The sequence below is a fragment of the Papaver somniferum genome, chromosome 7 (assembly GCF_003573695.1).
Source record: "Papaver somniferum cultivar HN1 chromosome 7, ASM357369v1, whole genome shotgun sequence".
In the NCBI taxonomy this organism is placed as follows: Eukaryota; Viridiplantae; Streptophyta; class Magnoliopsida; order Ranunculales; family Papaveraceae; genus Papaver; species Papaver somniferum.
In genome coordinates this window covers 201778399-201793258 of record NC_039364.1, presented here as the reverse complement: position 1 = coordinate 201793258, position 14860 = coordinate 201778399, and positions in this window count along the sequence as shown.

Sequence of the window (14860 nt, the reverse complement as noted above, 5' to 3'; positions counted from 1 at the left end):
AAAGTCGGTTTGACAATATGGGTACAAACCAAATCTAGGTTGGGTGGAAGGCCATCAGATTGTGACTTATGTCGGAAGATAGGCACATCATTATTAATCACATCAACATCTCCTAAGTCTTCTACAAGTGTCACAACATGCTCACCATGCTCACACAAATCAGAATCATCAACATCATCAGAAGAATTATTCTCATGCATCGGCAAATCAGTGGAAACATCACAACGTGACCCAGGTAGAGAATCAGACACAACAATTATATTTTCATGCATATTAGTGTCAACAGAAGATTCTATATTACCTAAGTCATCTTCATAGGACAGATGCACATGCTCAAAATCAGTATCAACATCACATGTATATGGAATACTAGAAGAAACATCATTCATGAAGGTCGAGGCAGAGAAGCCTAATGTATTTGAACCCAAAGGTTCCATAACATTTTCAGTATAGACATGTTCTTCTAACATAACATCATAATCATCATCATCATGATAGGGATTTTGCAATCTAGGATAATTTTCAATCCTAAGGTCGGGAGCTATCACAAGAATAAGACTCTAACTCATGGGGGTGACTCATACCATGTGGCGTTGTCCCTGTTTCCCTAACAGATTCCCATTGATGGGTTTTCTCTGCAATTTCAGCTAAAAATTTCCATGCATCATCCACAGATTTATCAATAAATTTACCATTACACATAGACTCAACCATGGTTCGAGATTTAAAGTCTAGTCCCTCATAGAGGATGACGACAAGTCTCCACTTCTCAAATCCATGGTGCGGACATTCGCTCAACAAATCATTAAAACGTTCAAAATAGTGAAAAACAGTTTCCTCATCCAATTGGACAAAACAATTGATACTTTGACGAATAGCGATGGTCCTATGATGTGGAAAGAATTTTTTGAAAAATAGATCTGTGAGTTGGTCCAAGTGTTGATTGATTGTGGTCTCAAACCGTTAATAAAACCATGTTTTGGCCCTTTCCTTTAGAGAAAATGTAAACAAACGCAATTTCAGAGAGTCTTCGGACATATGATCAGGTTGCATAGTCCGACAAATTTGTTCAAACTCTCTTACATGAGTATAGGGATTCTCAGAATCGAACCCTCGAATATAGGAAGTATTTGTATCATGCTTGCATTTATTTTAAAAGGGTATTGGTTTGAGGTGACGGTAAGACAATACATGATAATGGAATTTTATTGTGGGATACATGTATTCATGGAGAGCACGAGGTTGGCCCATATTGAAAAGACACAAAGCCCACTATTTGGTTTTTTTATGGGAAAATTTTGGTTTTAAAGAGGTAGAAAAATTTTTGGTTTTTTAATTGGGAGCAAAAATTTTGGTTTTAGTATTGGGAGCAAGCCCACATTGGTGGGAGAAATTGCTTTGCCAGGGGAAGGTGAACTAAGCCCACAATGTGTATGCAAACTGAAGCCCAATGTAGATTTTGAAATAGCCCAATTGTTGCTTGTTTGGTTGCGGCCCAGTTGGGCTTTTAAAAGTTCAGTTTTTCTAATTTAAAATACAGGCCCAAATCAATCTAACACCACAAGCCCACAAGCAATTAAACAACAAGCCCAGAAGAAATTAATTACAAACCCAACAGAAAAATGGAAAAATTATTACAAGCCCACAAATTAAAAATGGAAGCCCACAGGTTGGGTTCTCTTAATGGGTTTAGGCTTACTTGCTTAAGCACAGCCCAGCTGCTCAGTTTGGTTGCAAAAGCCCAGTTGGGCTTTGGATCATCTTCTTCAACTCCTTAACAGAGGCCCAGTTGGGTCACAACTTCTACTCCAACAGCACCAGCCCAGCCCAGCTCAAACAGATCAGCAGCTCATCAAGGCAGGTTCAGGCTTCAGGCAACAGTTCTCACCAGCAGTGTTTTGTTTAACTCAAGCCCACAGAACTGACTGTTTGTAGCAACTTCAACAGCTGCAGTCTTTGGTTCTCAGTGCTGCTAGCAACAGCTTCTCAAGTCCATTAACAGCTCCTCAGGTACCTGCAACAGATAGAGTAATTAGTTCTTGCAACAACTCAAAATTGGCTCAACAGAGATAGCCACCATAGCACAGAAACAATGGTTCAGTGCACAACAATGGGAATGAACATAGAAATTGTAGAGATTGCAGTTCTTAGGAACCAATTTGAACTGGTGCAAAGTGACTATTGCATAGCCATGAAGAACAAGATTCAGTGCAGTGCAGCTACGTTACACTATGATACAATCTGAGTTGTAACTGAGATGTGCTGTAAGCAAGAAGAAAGAAATGGAGAAACAGGACAAGATGCAGTTGATGCAGTTGATGAAAAGTATGCAAGTTATGCAGTGAGAGCAATGAACAAGAGGATGACAATAATGCTTATGACAGTTAGGTAACATTAATGCAAACTAAGCTAAGATGAAGTACAATAAACTAGCAAACTAACAACAATTAATGATAACAGTTAAAGCTACAGGCTTACACTAAGTTACACCAAGAATGCAAGATGCATGATGCTATGAATATGCAGTATATGCAAGAAGATGCACTAGCTACAATGCAATATATGCAAGATGACAGTGCAAGAAGGGAATGATGGTTATGGACAGCAAGCAAGAATGCAAGAAAAACAAAGAGACAAACACAGCGCCGCTACCGAGTCCCCCCGGCAGCGGCGCCAAAAACTTGATAGCTAAGAAATTAAAAACCTAAAACTATGGTTATATTTACACTGCAAGTATACAGGGTCAGATAGTAGATAATGAAAATAAGCAGGGGAAGTCCACAGGGGACAAGGAGGGAGCTGGTTGTTGTTTCTACTTTTCTAGTGACAGTGGGAATGAATTTTGTGTTGTGTTGAAACACAACTGAGCTGTTTTGGTATGTGACTGAAATAGTGACAGAAGTAAAGCAATGCAAACAGGGTACTAAGGCTTCGAATCCACCTTTTACTACGCTAAGGAAATCTCAGTTCAATACTGCTCTTGTCCCTGTTAGTTCCAGTGAGCTTCTTGGCTCAACTGACAACTAGATGGCAGTGGAGGTTTCTGCCTGTTGCTCATCAAAGGGTTGGGTTAGAAAGGAGGCTAAAGGCACTAAGATAATTCTAAACCCTTGTGATAGTTGGGGCTCTCACACTGCAACTACCCGAGAAGCACTTAGGTGTTTTAACAACCTAAAGGATGTTCTTGATTAAGACTATCCTAAACATTTCAGCACAACAAGCACACAATATCTAGCTTGGACATTGAATTAGCAGAAGCATCATGATTTCATCTCCCCCTTAGCAATTAAACTAGAACATGATGAATTGAACAACTGAAATTTAACAGTTGAGGTCCTGGCTATTCCAGGGCACTCTTGGTGGTGCTCTGGCTAGTCCAGGCATACCCTCAACACAACACACACAACCCATATTTATAGTACAAGTACTTTCCCCAAAATACCTAATTTACAAAATTAGGGTTTTGTGTTCTTCCCCAAATTCAAACAGTAAACTAGGGTTTCGAATTTACCTATTAGATGGGACAATTGCTCTTCGACCCATGTTTCGTCTGCCTCTCCTTGGTCCATCTCCATGCCCTAGCTTTTATCTCTTCCATCATGCTATCTTTCAACCAATTTCTTCACTCACACGTCACTGATGAGATGTGACGCTGCTGAAATTAGTTACATATATCATGGATAGTTGGTGGTAAAGATGGGTTGCGTTGTAGATGATTTGGTGGCGACAGGGAGTGGTGGTGATGATGGAGCTCTCTGCAGAGAGCAGTTGAAGAGGGAGGGAGAGAAGAGAGGAAGAAGAAGAAGTCGATGGGAATTATGGATAGGTTTGTTTTGGTGTTCTGAAATAGGTTTAGGTGCTATGGTGTTGGGCGGATCAGAAAGGTTGATGAACAACGAGGATGAGTGTGGATTATCACATCTGGATTGAATCGAACGGCACGAGGGGAAACATGCTTGGAGGACCGTTGGATTGTGATACATCAAAACTGACGGCTCAGATCTAGAGTTAGGTGCTGTGATGTTTGAAAGGACTTCGAGTTGATGCACGATGATGAGGCGACCGTAGGATGATGTGATGGATCCTATCTGACGGTTCTCATGGAAATGGGTATGGATTTGGAAATGGATTTGGGTAAGGGTTTTTTGGGCCTTGGGTATGCCAAGCCCATATCTTTTTAAGAACAATTCTTCCTCTTCAAGCCCACTTCTAGTTTATCGGCTCTTGCAAACATCATTCTTTGCTGCCTTCCTGGGAAGTCTTGACCGTTTCTTTGCTCTTTTCTCTTTCAACAATTCATCCAAGTTTTATTAGTACCTAAAAATACAAATTAATTAATAAAAATATTTATTCTTTAAAACAATGAAACTACAGGAATATGGGATAAAATGTAGAATTAATGCACAGAAGATGAGTTAAAATGACAAGAAAATGTATAGAAATATGCACTTTTTAGCACTCATCACGTGGATGCAACACAGAAGCAGTTTGTGTTTTATACTAAAACTCTCACAGACAAGCTTCATCTGAACGAATCAGCTCAGCGCTGAGAAAGGAAAAGCTAAAGAAACATCTTCAACCGCTGATCCTGAAATCTCTCCAATCCATGTTGTACATGATGAAGAATTCCGCAAAGCTGCAGATGACTCTCCAGCAACGGAACCTGCAAGTTTCATCACTCGTGAAGATATGGAGTGCTTTTTGAGGATCGCTGAAAAGACAAGACATCATCCGTCCGTCGTCACCAACCTTCATACTGCCATACAGAGGATTCCTCTTTCAAAGGTTATACCGCTCCAACTTTCATTCTTTATGATGGTACATGCAATACTCAAAAACATATTTCTCGGTTTCTGGAATTATTGGGAGAACACGAGCACAACCATGTCGTCCGTCTGGAGAAATTTTCAAAATCCTTGAAAGGCAGGGCATACACCTGGTACAACAACATCGCATCGTGAAGTATCACCGATTGGGGAGAGATGATTAATGCTTTCTATAGAAAATACTTCTTCGTGTCAGAGCAAGTCACTCTCTCTGATCTAGGAAGGATGTTTCGAAGGAGCAGCGAACATCCTGATGATTATGTGAAAAGGTTCAGAATTCAAGCCTTGGACTGCCACGACCCAAACGTCACATAGCAACAACTTGTAGACTTGTGCGTCAACAAAATGATCCCGATCTACAGAGCCTTGCTGGAAAACCTCCGGTTCCACACTTTCTCAGAACTTCATGAAGCAGCCAAAACGATCAGCGACTACTACACCTGCTTTACTGAGCAAAGTCTACAAGGTCGAGGAACCTCGGAGCAGCCGACGCCTGATCAACAAACAGTACGATGTCCAACCTTCCATGAACGTTGTTGCTCAAGGAAGAAAAAGGAAAGCTTCTGCTCAAACATGCGACATCCAACACCTCTTCCTACAAAAGCATCACGGAAGGATAACCAATCTTGCACAAACCTCGACCTGGCATCAACGAACGGGAAAATGATCGGACAGACTAAACTTCTCATGAAGGAGTGATCGAGTTACTGGAAGTCTGGGTTCAAGACGGTGCAATCAAACTTTGCTCATCATAGAGAGCCAACATGAAGAATCCAAGGTACTGTCACCTTCATAGATTTATCAATCATTCGACAAGTAACTGCAATATTTTGAAGCACGTCACCAAAGAGAAGGTTGATCCACAATAGCTTCAACTGGGCACTGGAGGAGTACACAAGAATCCTCTCCCAATCATAACCTTTACACTCTCTGAACAACCTATCAAAGAGGCAGTTCAATCCTTGGTCGAACGTGAATTGCTCTATCTGTCGAAGGCACAAAAGAGAGACATGTTCACAGCACTGAACCACATCGTGTCAAGAAGTCCATTCCGGAAATACTTCTTGAGCCTCCAGCCACAAACCAAGAGATGTACGACTGGGGACTGCTTACCACAGTCGAAGAAACGAATTTGGAAGAACGTTGATCGATGCCGGCACCGCCATCAACATCATTCCACTGAAAACCTCAGAGCCGCAGGCATCAGTCGACAAGAAGCTACTCATGCTCCCATCTCAATCAGAGACCTTGAAGGAGCGCTCGGAATACTTATGGCTACATCACTCTCAAAGTGAACATAAGTTCAACACTGGACAGAAACCAAGTTTCACATAATCAGGAAGATCCAGGATATGACATGTCCTTCAGACGAGCGTGGATCCACGCTGAAAATATGGGTACTTACAGAGCGCCTTTGGTTACACGTCTCTCCAACGAAGAAAGTTCTGATCCAGAAGATTTGACGGACATTCCATCATCAGAGTACTTGGAGGAATTTCAAACTTTGACGAGGTTGAAGAAAGAACCTGCAAAAGATGCATATACATCCATAAGAGGTTCCGCACTCAGGCAAGTCTCATCCCATGTCTATGTCATTTATTTCCTCACATGCTATCCTAGCATGGGGACTCAATTCTGCTAGCAACTCTGCAAGACGTTATGAATGGTAGCTTCACCACATTAGTATTTTACCAAGTGGTTGAATCTGACGCTCCTCCGAATCAAGCACTGAAACATTCATTACCGAGATGATGTCCAAACATGGCAAAGAACACTTTGGCGTTTCTCCTGCTAGTCCATGTGTTCCACAAAATCAGAAAGCTCTAATGTCTGCACAAGTGTCGAATCCCACTACTGCAACGAAAGGGATGCTGAATCAACAGAAGATACTCCAGGGCCGAGACGATCAAACCCCTAAGATTCGATGCTTAAGGAATATACGCTTCAACACTCAAGCATCTAAAAAGCTATCAAATTGTACTCCCAATCAAAGAGTACACTTCAGCACAAATATCTCGATGATGACACATTGATTCAACACCAGCACGATCAAAGTGTAACTAAACAATAAGTCTTCATTATCCCATGATAAGACTTCTGAAGCATATGCAACATCATTCATACATGGATGGCACTAACTCCTTCAATATATACTGGGCAACCTGAGGTGATTCCGTGAAACTTCATCAACGGGTTTTCTCTACATCACAAGCCCCTGCATGATTGAGGAACTTTCTCTCTTCACCAATCACATCCAGTATGAAAACTGCTGATGCTATCTACCGCAACAATGTTGACTCACTGACAAAGCCAGATCGTGGTAAAGTTATGCTTTCAGGAGCATTCAGGTTGAACTCTCAGTACACCTTCATCTTACGGACGCTCAACTCATCAACTAGTTCATGAATGTAAAAGGCTCACTGGATGAAGGAGCAAATTATATCTATAATCATGGTTCTAGCCTTTTCGGTCTTTGGAGCAACTTCAACCATGGTATCAGCATCAACAATAATCTCTAGAGGAACACCATCCATGATCTCAGCATCGACAAGGATCTCTGGAGCGTAATCATTCATGGTTTCAGCACCAACAACGGTCTCAGGAGCAACATCCTCAGGGCTTCATCAACTAATCATTCTCTGAAGTGTTACACATGAAGCAGACTTCTCTAAGACCAATGATTCATATCAAGATGTGAGACCTGATAACATGCTCACATGAAAGTCTTCCCAAAGCTGGCACGACTGGTGGGCATAATCCAAAGTCTTCTACAAGATGTTCTCATCACCTCTATAAATGAGATACAACACACTCCAGGCCATGGGTTTGCAAAAACGTACTAATGGGTGAGGAATGGGACAATATTCCTCAAAAGATGTTCGTCTATGTCTCTTCTACAACATACCAAAAGGGCGCATCAATCGGACATACGAGCTGAAAGATAGCATTTACTGTCAGGTCTATGAAATCTGAAAATTTGCACGGGATTACAAGTTATGAAAGTGCATACTTTATTGATTCCCTAGACATCTCCAAACTTAAATTCTGGTTGATGATTCCTCCGTCTCTTAGCTTCGAAAGTTGGGGTCAATCGTCAGATTCCGACGTCGTATGAGGTTCCTACAGCTTCCTGAGCGTACAACATGCAAACAACAATTTTTAGACGGGATTCATAACTTCCACAGTCGATCGGTGTCCACCAGGTCCTTCCGCTAAATCCTTCATCAAGGTACCTCCAACTTCGACCACCTAGGTCTTTACATCAATTTTTCTACCTGGGTCCTCTATCTAGGTCTCACCAGAAGAAGGGAAAACGAAAGGGAGAGACTTAACAAAATACTGGGGACTGACGGTCCACTTGTCAAGACGATCGATTTCACAATCCAAAACCGATCAAGAAATCAAGACCAGAATAAAACCTCACATCTCTCAGAAGTCCAAGGTTCAAGATATCATGGAAAGAAAACTAAAGAAAGTCAGCAAAATAAGATTTCTGCTTTTCTTCATCCATCTTCTTCAACACGGCATCACTGGTGGTGAAAGAAGTGTCACCTTCCACCGCTTTCCTTATAGCATCAATCTTTTGACGAAGCCACTTCAGATTGAAGCCAAGTTCTTCAGCTTTCTTCAAGTTGTACTCCCAATCAAAGAGTACATCCCGGGTGACAGTATTTCCAGTTGTGATGCGGATATCATTTATAACACGCAATATGGCTTCTACTTGCCTCGTCAAGAAATAACTATGCTCCGGATCCTTGGTAACGACGATGTGCCCATACATCTTCCACGGTTTCTCGTACAAGCCTGCATATCCAATGGGAACGCTGAATCCGCCAACTAGTTCATGATACGGGAGTGAAGCATCGAACGGAGGATCAAAAGCAACTCCTGCACTTGGATATTCATGCACCACTATACGGTTCTCAATTACTGGAGCAGCCTCCAGGGCAACAGTTTCTTCAGTATTCTCTACTGGTGTTTCGGTTTCTTCTATCACTGAAGCAGCAACAATCTGAGTTTCCAAGACTTCAATGACAACCTTCTCATGGCCTTGAAGTGCAGAGATGGTTGTCTCTTCATCAATAACTCCAGGGCAGTTTGAGTTATCCTCATTGGTTTCAATATCCTCAACTTCGGTATTTGGCACCTAATACGAAGATTACATGAGGTTAGAGTCATTTAAGCTTGAAACCAAATGAGATCATAAAATACATCATACAAGCAATCCAACATTATCAAGATTAATCATTATACACTCAAGGCACGAGCAAATAGCATGAAAGTCATGAAAATACGTTTTACGGTAACCTCGTCTGAAGAAACTGTACTATGCCCTGTACTAAAAGACGAACTGGGAGAAATCTACGAGGAATCTTAAGATGGGTTATATACCATTCTCTTCGTATGGATGTCCTCTACAACGTCTCAAAATTTCATGACAATCCGATGAACGAGCAAAGAGATGTGGCTAAAACATGGAGCAACATGCCATCTGAAAAAGTTCTGAAGGTCTCCTGGAAGTTCACTATTTCGCCTTTTTCAGGCCCTAAACATGCTCAAACTTCAAATAGCTTCTTTGATAAAGCTTGGAAATTTCCTGGGCTTGAAGATACATATGCAAACCGCGAAAATCCGACTTCGGACGAAGATTCTACAGCGTTTCTAGTAAAATCTGAAGTCTGAAATTTTCCGGTGACGTATTTCGGCAAAGTTATCCATAAATTCACATGGATTTTCATTCATTCATTCACGAATCAGCGATATCATACTTTTTTGAAGAAATTACAGGAGATATACTTACTAAGGGAGTCTCTAAATCATTTGAAGGCTCGACGATGCCAGAATCTCCGTTGACAACACCGATATCTCCATTCAGTTCGGGATTTCGGGAATTGTCCATATTCCCATATCCCAAAGAAGAGTGCGCTTCATCAACGTGATTCTTATCTACAATTATTTCTTCCTGGATTCATCAACAAAAATTATTATTATTTCACTCAAGGAGATGCCGCGATCACCTGCACGAAAGAGATATTTACATCGACTTCTTCATCAGTACTGGATTCCTGAATTGTTCGCCTGGGAACAAGTTGAAGACCGTCAATCGATGGAGAAAAGGTCTGAAAAGAAATAACAAAACCTTGGTCTCGTGATCCTAATTGCACGGGCAGGAAAAAGTCATGACACAAGGAGCGCTAACAACTCACCAAAGAAACGGCTGGGGACTGCACGTCATTTGCTAACATCCTGTAGTCCTTACTTCTGGGTGCTCCACCCTGAAGACTTTCTTCCATTTCCGAGGAGTCTACATTGATCTGAAACCTCACTACATGATTATCATGTGGTATAGTTGATGAAATAACCAGGAGTACAACTCAATATGAAGGATCTCTCACCATCACTCAGAAGTCCCAGAAGTACCATTTCTTGAAGTTACACCCGCGGAGATGTCATCCCTGGAAACATCGTCTTTGAAAGTGTCATCATGGGAGTCAGTCATTCTTGCAAAGTGGTTGTGACAGATGCATAACATTCAGCGCATCATTTATACAAAGCGCAGGATTCAGCAAAACAACGAATCATGGAATAAAGATGCTCACATCAGCGTCTGCAAAAATGGTAACTTTCAACTCTTACCTGTTTACGATTCCACTAACAGTACATGAGTTAATACTTCAAATCTTGCTCGTTCCTTCAAACCTGCTAAGACGAGCAAAATTCGGACATGATTTTCACAAAACCGTGAACAACCCACGTAAATTTTACAATATGAACATTCACTGGTTTCTCAAAATCTGGACAGACGTCCATTCTACGATTGTGAAAACTCACATATAGACATTCTTTCACCGTGTATGGTTGTCTACTTTCAACAATTGTTCAAAATCAAAACATTAATTTTACAAAATATATTTTAACGTGAAACTCACGTGAATTTGAAAAATATATATATTTTGCTCCTTCACGCGAGCATCCACCTTTGAAACGAGATTTTATTCCACTTTGTGAAATCTCACATATTTAAAATATAAAATTCCGGTTTTCGTGAAAGCTCATAGAAGAATTTTATATCATTAGACTCGGGTATATTTTGTTTGTTCCTTAAACTAACGAACGAACGAGCGTCTATTCATAAAACAAGGATTTGTTTTCATGGGCCCATCCCGCGAATCCTAAAACGACCAAGGTCCTGTCGTCCAAACCAGCGGTTCAACACCAATTTATGCTCATCAAACAACGCTCCAATCATGAGATTGAAGCTTTCATCAAGTCGTGGTTTTCTCATGCTCTCTAAATCCGGCAACGTCTCAACTTACTACTAAGTTCAATTGCTGGTATTATTATTTATGGCCGGAAAATCACCATTTAATGCTAACTGAGGAACACAGCTTTCCTCAGTAAGCAGGGGACTTAATGTAGATGGTGGATTTTCGACAAGGGCTAAAATTGTAAACTCATAATTATACGAAGCTCTGATCCAGCAATCAGACGTGAGTATTGAGACACGGGTCTCTCATCGAATTCTCAACGGAGAGTACTTTCTCTCAGAGTACCTGTAGATATGTAGTCTCACGACTGGACAACGGCACATCTCATGAATACTGAATACTTTCAGTGATTATTTCTATGTAGTATCACGAGATGGACGGCTCCTAGACAACTTGCTCTGCTAGTATAGAGCGATAACGTCTTCGGGAACAAACAACGAGTTTACCCTGACTATATAAAGGATATGACTTACCGACAAGCTCATATCGGGATAATTAATGCTCCTAGACAGCTTGCTCTGCTAGTATATAGCCACAAAGTTAATTATTCCTAATTAAGATTAATTCTGCCGTGACATTCACTACTGAATTCCCAGAATAATATATTATTGCTCCTATTCCATGGTCGAATCCACGACTGGTCCCATGGAATGGCAATAACAATTGCTCCTATTCCATGGTCGGATCCACGACTGGTCCCATGGAATGGCAATAAACAATTGTTCTGATTCTATGATTGAATCCACGGCTTGATCTCATAGAATAGCAATAACTATATTATCTCATTACTCCGATTTCATGATCGAATCCACAACTGGTCTCATAAATGGTAATAGATAAATCTTAATTACTCCGATTCTATGGTCGAATCTACGATCCCATGGAATGGTAATGCTCACTTTATTATTCTGAAATCGTAGTCGAATCCTCAGCTGATGCTATGAATTAATAGTAAACATCTTATTACTCAGTTTTGTGAATTATTCTCCACTGAATTCCACAATTAGTAATAAATAATCAACAACCGGGCGTCTGAGCTACCTCTAAGTAACCCCGATTCAAATGGTGAAAGTGTATTCAACGACGATACACTAACAGTCACCGCACGAACGAGTATTTCAAAATACAACGAAACGATGAACCTATGCAAAATAGGGAAGAAAATAATAAATAATTAAAAATATTGACCAAGGTGCTGGGAACACGGACACACGACCTACCGACCGTGTCGTGGTCAGTTCCACGCCAGTTTTATATTTTTAATACATTTTATTATTTTCCATGATTTGATGAAAATTCTCTCATCTGATCAAATCTCCTTCGTCTCGAGGAAGCTCCTCGGTTTCATGGTACTTCCATAAATCCATAACAAATAATATAAAATTAAGGAAAGGGCACCACGGAACTGTGGTCACGACCGTCCGACCATGCCTTGACCACGGAAGTCCCACGCCTCCTCATTCCTTATTTTATAATTATTTTTCATCATCTCATGGTGTTTTCCTCAGCTTCATCGAAACCCTAATTTTGGCATATTTTCTCGAATGGATGCTCAATTGCACGCCAGAAAATATCAAAATTCTCAGGACTGAGACGCGGACGCCTTGGGAACACGAGCACGCTATCTTGACTGACCAAGATTGGCTCTTTGCCTCACGGAAGCCGGTCCCATCAATTTTCACAGTTTTGACCTAATTTGCACAATTGCTCGTATTAGGTCCAAAACTCTTCCAAACACTTTGTATTTTCATGAAGTGACCGTCAGGCGGTCACGTGACAACCCAGGGCCGATTTCATGACTCCATGGTCGGTTCCTCGCCTCGTCATAATTAATTAGGTTTTCTCACCTAAAGCTCAGACGAGCATTTTTGAATAAATGATTAAGCCAGCATTTAATCATTCTTCCACCAACAAATCGTCAACTCTTCAGGAGTTCTTCGTATTTGTTCACGTGAGCATATGGACACTACATGGTTGATCCACGGTCCCATATAGTCGCTCCCTCCTTGTTCCTATGGTTAAACTTCTGACGAACCATGAATTGATTATCAACTGATCAAATTAGGGTTTCTGAATCCAAGGATCATCATTCCAGATTTCAACCTTAATAATTTTACGACGGCCTCGTGGTCATTAATTTTATTAATTATGCTCGGTTCAACGACCAATATTCTAATTAATATTTTTGGTGCGCTGCCAATAATCCATCAGATGAGCAACACATACTCAGACGATCAAATATTCAACAATTCATCACATGAGCAACACTTGCTCGGATGATAAATATTTGCTCAAACCAAGGAATATTGGTTCAAAAATCAATATTCAATGGTCCATTGAATGAGCAATATTTTCTCACTTCATCGTAAGAACTATACCTCTGTCTCATGACATGTTCAACTCCTGAGTTTCAGAACATCATGTTCAACTCAGCAACTACATGGACTCATCGTCCCATCAAACCACGAAGTCATCAATTGACTAACAAACCACGAGACGTCAATTGTGTCACTTTGGGGGGATATCACTTAGGGTTTTGGTCTGGAGGTCTACGACACGTGTGTTCAAACACACGATGGAATGTGAACAAGTCGTGCAATCAGTTGAAGGAATTCACGAGGCAGTGGGTGGAAAATCGACCAAGTCTCCACACGTTGAGCAACTAGTTTCAAACACGATCTCCACTTCCCCACTCCTTGATTCCATCAACTGTCACACTTCATGGGATCATGGTGTCTAAAATTCCATCAATATAAATAAGTCTCTGAATCATGATTGAGGGATCAGCATCAACAGTATCATCAATCTCACGTCTCATCGACAACACGAGATCATCAACTCATCAATTGAGCAACTACTCTCAACTGAGCAATTTCAATCATTCAGAGCTTATCATATTCAGAATTCACACACCCAAAATCTTTGATTACCATTGATTCCACATATTTCCTAGCTTCCCTCCTACAGATCAACCCATCCTCTCTTGTGACCGAATTTACTCTGGAACAGTCATTGTCTTGATTTATCCGGAGTACTACAGATTGATCTCTCGAATCTAAAGCACCCCCTTTGCAGCGGTGCATCTGCGTGAGGTTTAACATTTCGCTCGGTTCGAGGAGTCTCCTCCGTACGGTCGTCTCCTCAATTCCTTAAAAACCAGCAAATCGTTTTTCCCCATCTACACCTGTATTATTTCAATTACATAAAATATAATGCGGAAAAGAAATAACACAGACACCAGAAGTTTTGTTAACGAGAAACCGCAAATGCAGAAAAACCCTGGACCTAGTCCAGATTGAATACACACTGTATTAAGCCGCTATAGACACTAGCCTACTCCAATCTAACTTTGGACTGGACTATAGTTGAACCCAATCAGTCTCCCACCGATCCAAGGTACAGTTGTACTCCTACGTCTCTGATCCCAGCAGGATACTGCGCACTTGATTCCCTTAGCTGATCTCACCCACAATCAAGAGTTGCTGCAACCCAAAATCGCAGACTTGATAATAAACAAATATGTCTCACACAAAAAAGTCTATCAAAAGGATAAATCTGTCTGCCACAGAAAAACCCTAGGTTTTGTTCCGTCTTAAGATATAAAATCAAGGTGAACAGGAAACAATTGATAATCCGGTCTTATATTCCCGAAGAACGGCCTAGATTAATCAATCACCTCTCAACAATCCTTCTTGACTACACAAGCGGTTTGTCGAGGAATCACAAACAGTGAGACGAAGATGTTTGTGACTTCTTTATCTTTCC